Below are 5,904 nucleotides of genomic sequence, written 5' to 3'. Positions count from 1 at the left end.
TAAACTTTTGTTACACTTTCTGGAAATTCCTGTTGTTTTGTAAGCTGTTGTGTTATTAGTTGCACGAGTTGTGTCAAATTGTATCACTAGTATTTACATTGCTTTTTCAAACTGTTTCCTGCCCTTGCCTGTGTGGCATAATAAGCAAATAGTTAGGGGAAGTTTTGCTGTCATTCACTTCAGTTTCACTATGTGGAATAATGTTTCTCTGTGAGAACTGAGAAATTGTCTCATCGAGTGTCATAAAAGTGACATCATGATTTGTTATATCACCATTGTTATTAATTTTTAATAGTGGGACACCAACCTGGTCGGTTTGGTAGCCATTGGCCAATTCACAAGTTAGTGCGTTACTTTCAGCAGTTGCCGAGCTCGGAATTCTGACATCTTGGCATATTGCATTTTGTAATGAGTTTTCAACGATGGCCATTTCCTTTGACTTATTTTGAATAGTTTTTAACAAAATCATGAAAAATTTTTTTTCAAAAATGAAAATTTGTCTGTATCGGTACTTTTCAACTAAGGTCGATTCATCTGTGTATTCACTAATGAACCTGATTGTTATCTGACACAACCTTATAGAATTTGATGACTTATCTTGCACTTTAATGATGACTTTATACAAATTTTCGTCTTTTCTGTAGAAATGCACTTTCTGTAAGGGATACTAATTGGAAGGAAAAGAGATTATCTACTGTTAGAGAGATGGTACCAAGGTTGTCCATATAAGTATACAGCGTAGCAGCTTCCTACCTTTACCGCTGAAACCAGCATTCCTGGTGCATCTCATTTGTAGGCAGAATTTATTTTTAATTTGCTCCTTCAGTTTTTTCTTATTCCTAATTTTGCGCTCATGCAACAAAGGCAACAACAGTTTCATTAGTTTCGTGTGACAATAAAATTAATCTGTTGTCTCAGTTTTGTTATTATTTCAACAATTGAGAAGCCTTTTCGTATTCTGCTCAGTCCTGTCCTTTAAACAGTGGCCATCAAATAGTGGTATTTAGGTGGGAGGGCAAATAATGGATACTGATCAGTAATTATTGCTTGAATAATTTTAAAAAATTGATTGGAAGGTAGTTTATAAATCTATACACATATACTGGGTGAACTGTTACTGGTACTAATATCAACAGACCTTAGTGTCAATACATTTAAGATCAGTATTCAGATTTCGAATTACTTACTGCTTCACATTAGTTATGTTGTACTTAATGCTGATTATGATAATGCCGATACAGGATTGCCCCTCCGCTGCTCATGCAAATTCCTCTTGTCTGCTTCAAAACTGCTTACACAGGATTCTCGGTGCAGGCGAAATGATGAACAGATGGTTGTGATTAATGTAAATATATGAATAAATTTGCCCTTTCTAATAACTTTTATAACTCTTTTTTAATATAAGGTTGGAATACACATTTTTAAACAACACTGGTACAATGGAGCTAGTTATATGTCTGCCTGCTACCACTTATAGAAACAAACAAGTGAAGATATACTGGAATTAATAAATTGAAGAGTGCATCTCTTCTCTTTTTTTGTATCAAATATGTTTATCTTACACATATAAAACAAAAGAACAAAGAAATAAAAAAATAATAATAGGAGTCTTCAGAAAGACGAGTCCGAGCGTTTGTTCTCAACAACGGAAGAGGAGGAATTTATTCTTGTCACATGACAATGCACACGACTGCATCTGTAGATCTGTAGTCAGTCGCTCTCCGTATTCACCCGATTTGGCACTGAATGACCTTCTTTTAATTTCCAAGAAATAAAAGTCCACATGAAGAGTCCACATGTTGATGAACTAACTGAAATTCTAGCCAGTGTGATGCAAAAGTTGAATAACATCCCAAAGAAGGACTTTTCTGACCGATTCACATGGTTTTGTGAATCCACAGTGTGTGGGGTCATGTTGAACACATAAAGCATTGAAACCACTATCTTAATTTTTCTCCATTTTTTTATTAATCCAGTTTTGAAACTTTTTGGACTGCCAATGTAGATGCTTCTGAATAGCTTCAATGTATCCTCTGATCAGACCTGCTGGGCATCCCAAACACTCAACAATGTTTAAGAACAGATCATGCAAATGTGTGGTATGTAGTCTGTGAATGAGTATGTAGTTTCATTTATAAGTGGCTTCTCCAAGAGCTTTTCCAGTAGACTGTAGTAAGCCGTTTGCCTTCCATACAACTGGCCTTAAGTACTCATTCCATTTTTATGTTATTTCATAACATAATGCCTAAATGTTTAATCAAAGTGACTGAGTCAAATAGCATGCCATTAATGCTATATTCAAACATTACAGGAATGTTTCTTCAACCAATTCACATTAACTGTAATCTAGTTGAGAGGAAAGCTGTCCTCAGCCTGAAGGGTAGTTGGTACACTGTATTGCTTTACCGTGCATGGTGCCATCAGGTGTGGTATGATCTTATTTTCTTCGGGCAATGCTCTGACTTTTCCATCTGAGTATAGGGGGACCTACAGTTTAACTTGGACTCCAAAGCGTGGTGAAACTTCACATTTTCCACATTAATAACATTGGCAGAAGTGAAAGCGTCAGAAAAAAACAAGGGATATAGTTTAACTTAACCCTGGACTTTGGAAGATTATCTGGTAAGTACCCATTGAGCCACAGATTTTATCCCCACTCAAAGCAAGCTACCTGTTTTGACCACAGGGGGATTCTGAAAGTTATTTCTAAAAATAAAAACTTTCAATGTTAACCACTGCCAAAACAGAAAAGAGTAGACCAAGAATCTGCAAGAAATTGCCTATAATTTCTGCAGATGATGCTTCTGTAAACATTGAGAAGTCACTGTCTAATATGTTTTTCACTGATGCCACCTTAATGTGACGAAATCAGGACGATTCCTTTTGGTTCAACTAAACTACTATGACCAGTGGTTTTGCTTCTGTATGTCTATTTTGTACTAAAGCACCATTCTTTTTAAATCAGAGGTGGTCCCCACCACATGTATCCCATCTTCTTAAGAAGCAGCATTATTTATCTCAGCCTCCCTATTCTCTCAGGAAACATGGAAATAACTTTGAAAGTCTTTGTTAGAGTCATTAATGAAATGCTGACTAATATTTAGAAATTCAAGAATAACATTTCCGTTGAGAGAGAGAAAATGAGTGAGTCTTTTTTTTTTGGGGGGGGGGGGGGGGCAGCATGTAGTTCAGTAACAGATTATGAAGAAACAACATTGAAACATAAAAAGTGATAGCTGCAACACACTTGCACACAGAAACATTTTTTTCACACACATTACTCAATAACTTTGTTGGATACGCACAATAGAAGTAAATCATTTTGGCACGGACTCAAAGTGCTGCACTATGGAGCTATTTTCATGAGATGCTGATCAATAACCAGTCCATTCATGACAGTTAATTTGAGCAGGGCTTATAGATCTTTCTTCTTGACATTATGGTCATCGGTACCAGCAGTGTATCTATATTACTAAGTAACTACCTCAGGGCAAAGAACCTAGACACAGTTGTAAGTTGCTTATCTACTGCCCTCCAGAGGCAACAAAAATTTGATGTCCTATGTTCCGTATAAATAGTGACTGAAATTAAAATGCTCTACTCATTAAGAGGAAAGATTCAGTACAGTAAGACAAGTGACTACCGAACAGCTAGTATTTTTAAATCGAATGCCAGGCTCATCAGAGGCACCTGGGATTTAGGTGCTGTGGAGAAAGATCTCGGTAAAAGTCATATCATGATTATTAAGGTTATCAGGAACAGATTAGATTATAGTCTCAGCTATGCAATTGAGCATGATGTCAGGTGTATTATATTGCATTTTTTACTTTTTGAATTGGAAATATTTTCTGATGTTTAACTGTGAAATCGTAAACGGAAGTTAATGAAATGCTTTTACGGCTACCTGCTGAACAGACACCATCAAACATATCTGAAATAAACTTTCAATTTTCTGTGCTGGTCACCTCAAATACAGCTGTGTAGAAGTTGCTAATTGTTTACCGTCTCACCTAATGAAAGAAACTCATATTCAGATGTGATGAGATGAACTGTTTATCAAATAAATAGACAGGCACTGTAATTCATGTCATGTTATTTATATTAACCCAAAACCCAGTATTATTAACAAAACTTACTGTAGGGAGAACGATAAAAGTGTTCGTGTCCTCTTGTCATCAAGACACACTACAAACTACTCTCTTTTTTCCTGACTTAAAAGAAAGTGACAGTCACATTCCTTTCATCTAATAGTGTCACTTTCTTTTTTATCTTACATATACCTCTTTGGAAACATCTGGCAAGTGCCATTACACCTGCACCAGAGTGTGGGCTGTGAATTCATATACACAGCACACAGTACAAAATGTGCTTTTCTTATTAATATATACATTTTATGTTTTTTTCACCCAGAGAGCAAGTTGCAATCATCTGCTTTTATGGCCAAGGGGTCATAAACATTCATATTGAGTGTCCAATTATTGGCAAATATATACCTTTTGAATATTGTGTGTTGGGTATGTGGTAACCTTGTTTTTATTGAATTCTTTGTATGCCATATTTTACCAAAAAAATTTCTTAATGTTATATTAAAATTACAAATAAATCACTTTCTTTACACACATAAGAAAAATATTACAAGTTTTGTTTAACATCATGAGCCCATTTTCACATTCAATAAAATATTTATCTTTCTTTATTTACATGTGTGACATCTGTGTGTATCTCCTTTAGTTTTCAATAAAAATTTGTATTTTCTCCATCCTTTGTCATTGAGTTGTTGGCATGCGGTGGCTCTGTTCCTCACAGTTATCGTTTCCTGCACCATGCAGAGTGTTATATGCATACATGATGGAATGTGATCACCTCATAGTGTCCACTCAAGGTAACTATTTACACCTGACTATGGACTCTGTAATCTGAGGCTGAAGAATACTACTGGACCAACTACATCTGGATGAAATCCTTGTCAGCATTTTGGTGAGTGTTCACCTTTCCATTAGCACATATGTGCCACTGTTCCACTCAGCACTACCGATTTGTTAAATTTTCTGCATTGCAGATGATGAATCACTTGGTGATTGCAAACCTGAATTGTCACACAGAATTATTTTTTTAACCACTAGGTGGCAACTCCGGATATTTGAAGGGATTTTCACAACTTATGTAGCACTCTTTTACATATATTTGCAGTTTCTAATATCTCTGATGTCACATAAGATTGGCTTTCACAGGTTTAAAAAATATACATGAATGTATTTACAAAGGCATGAAACTTATAAAAAGTCATACAAGCACAGTTACAAAAAAATCTTATATACATTCTAATATTAGCCGACACCTTTATTTTTAGCTCTAAGAAAATTTTCTCATTGTTATTTGAAGATTTTACTTCTAATACATCTTTACATCTCCCGTAACAACCTGAAAACTGATGTTATCATCAACACAATCAAGAGCAATTTCGCTACTACGTGAAAGAAAGAAAAAGAATAGGAAATACATGAAGCAACTTCTGTTTAAGATTGAACATCATGCATCTTCATGTACTAATATTTGTTTTCACAAACAATTTACACTACTTGCCATGAGGACAGGTGAAATGCTGGTTTTAAGTCCATGTTCTGGTCACAGCATAGTGTTTCTTATTTTCCTATTTCATCTCACAATCGTTTTTGTAATATTCATATTTTTCACTTAGCTAATCAATGTTGAAACCATCTTTTTATGCTACAAACTGATATTTGTGTGTATATGTTTTCATTGGATTTTATGTTCAGATTCAGTGGTAACTCTTGTTTGAATATAGTGTTCAAACAGCGTGTAAAGTGTACCCAAACATAAGATTTCTATCAATCGATTTCCTGGATAGATGCAGCTTTACAAAACATGGCATGCACCTGAATA

Source organism: Schistocerca americana, chromosome 7 (assembly GCF_021461395.2).
Source record: "Schistocerca americana isolate TAMUIC-IGC-003095 chromosome 7, iqSchAmer2.1, whole genome shotgun sequence".
NCBI lineage: Eukaryota > Metazoa > Arthropoda > Insecta > Orthoptera > Acrididae > Schistocerca > Schistocerca americana.
This window is presented reverse-complemented; position numbering follows the sequence as displayed.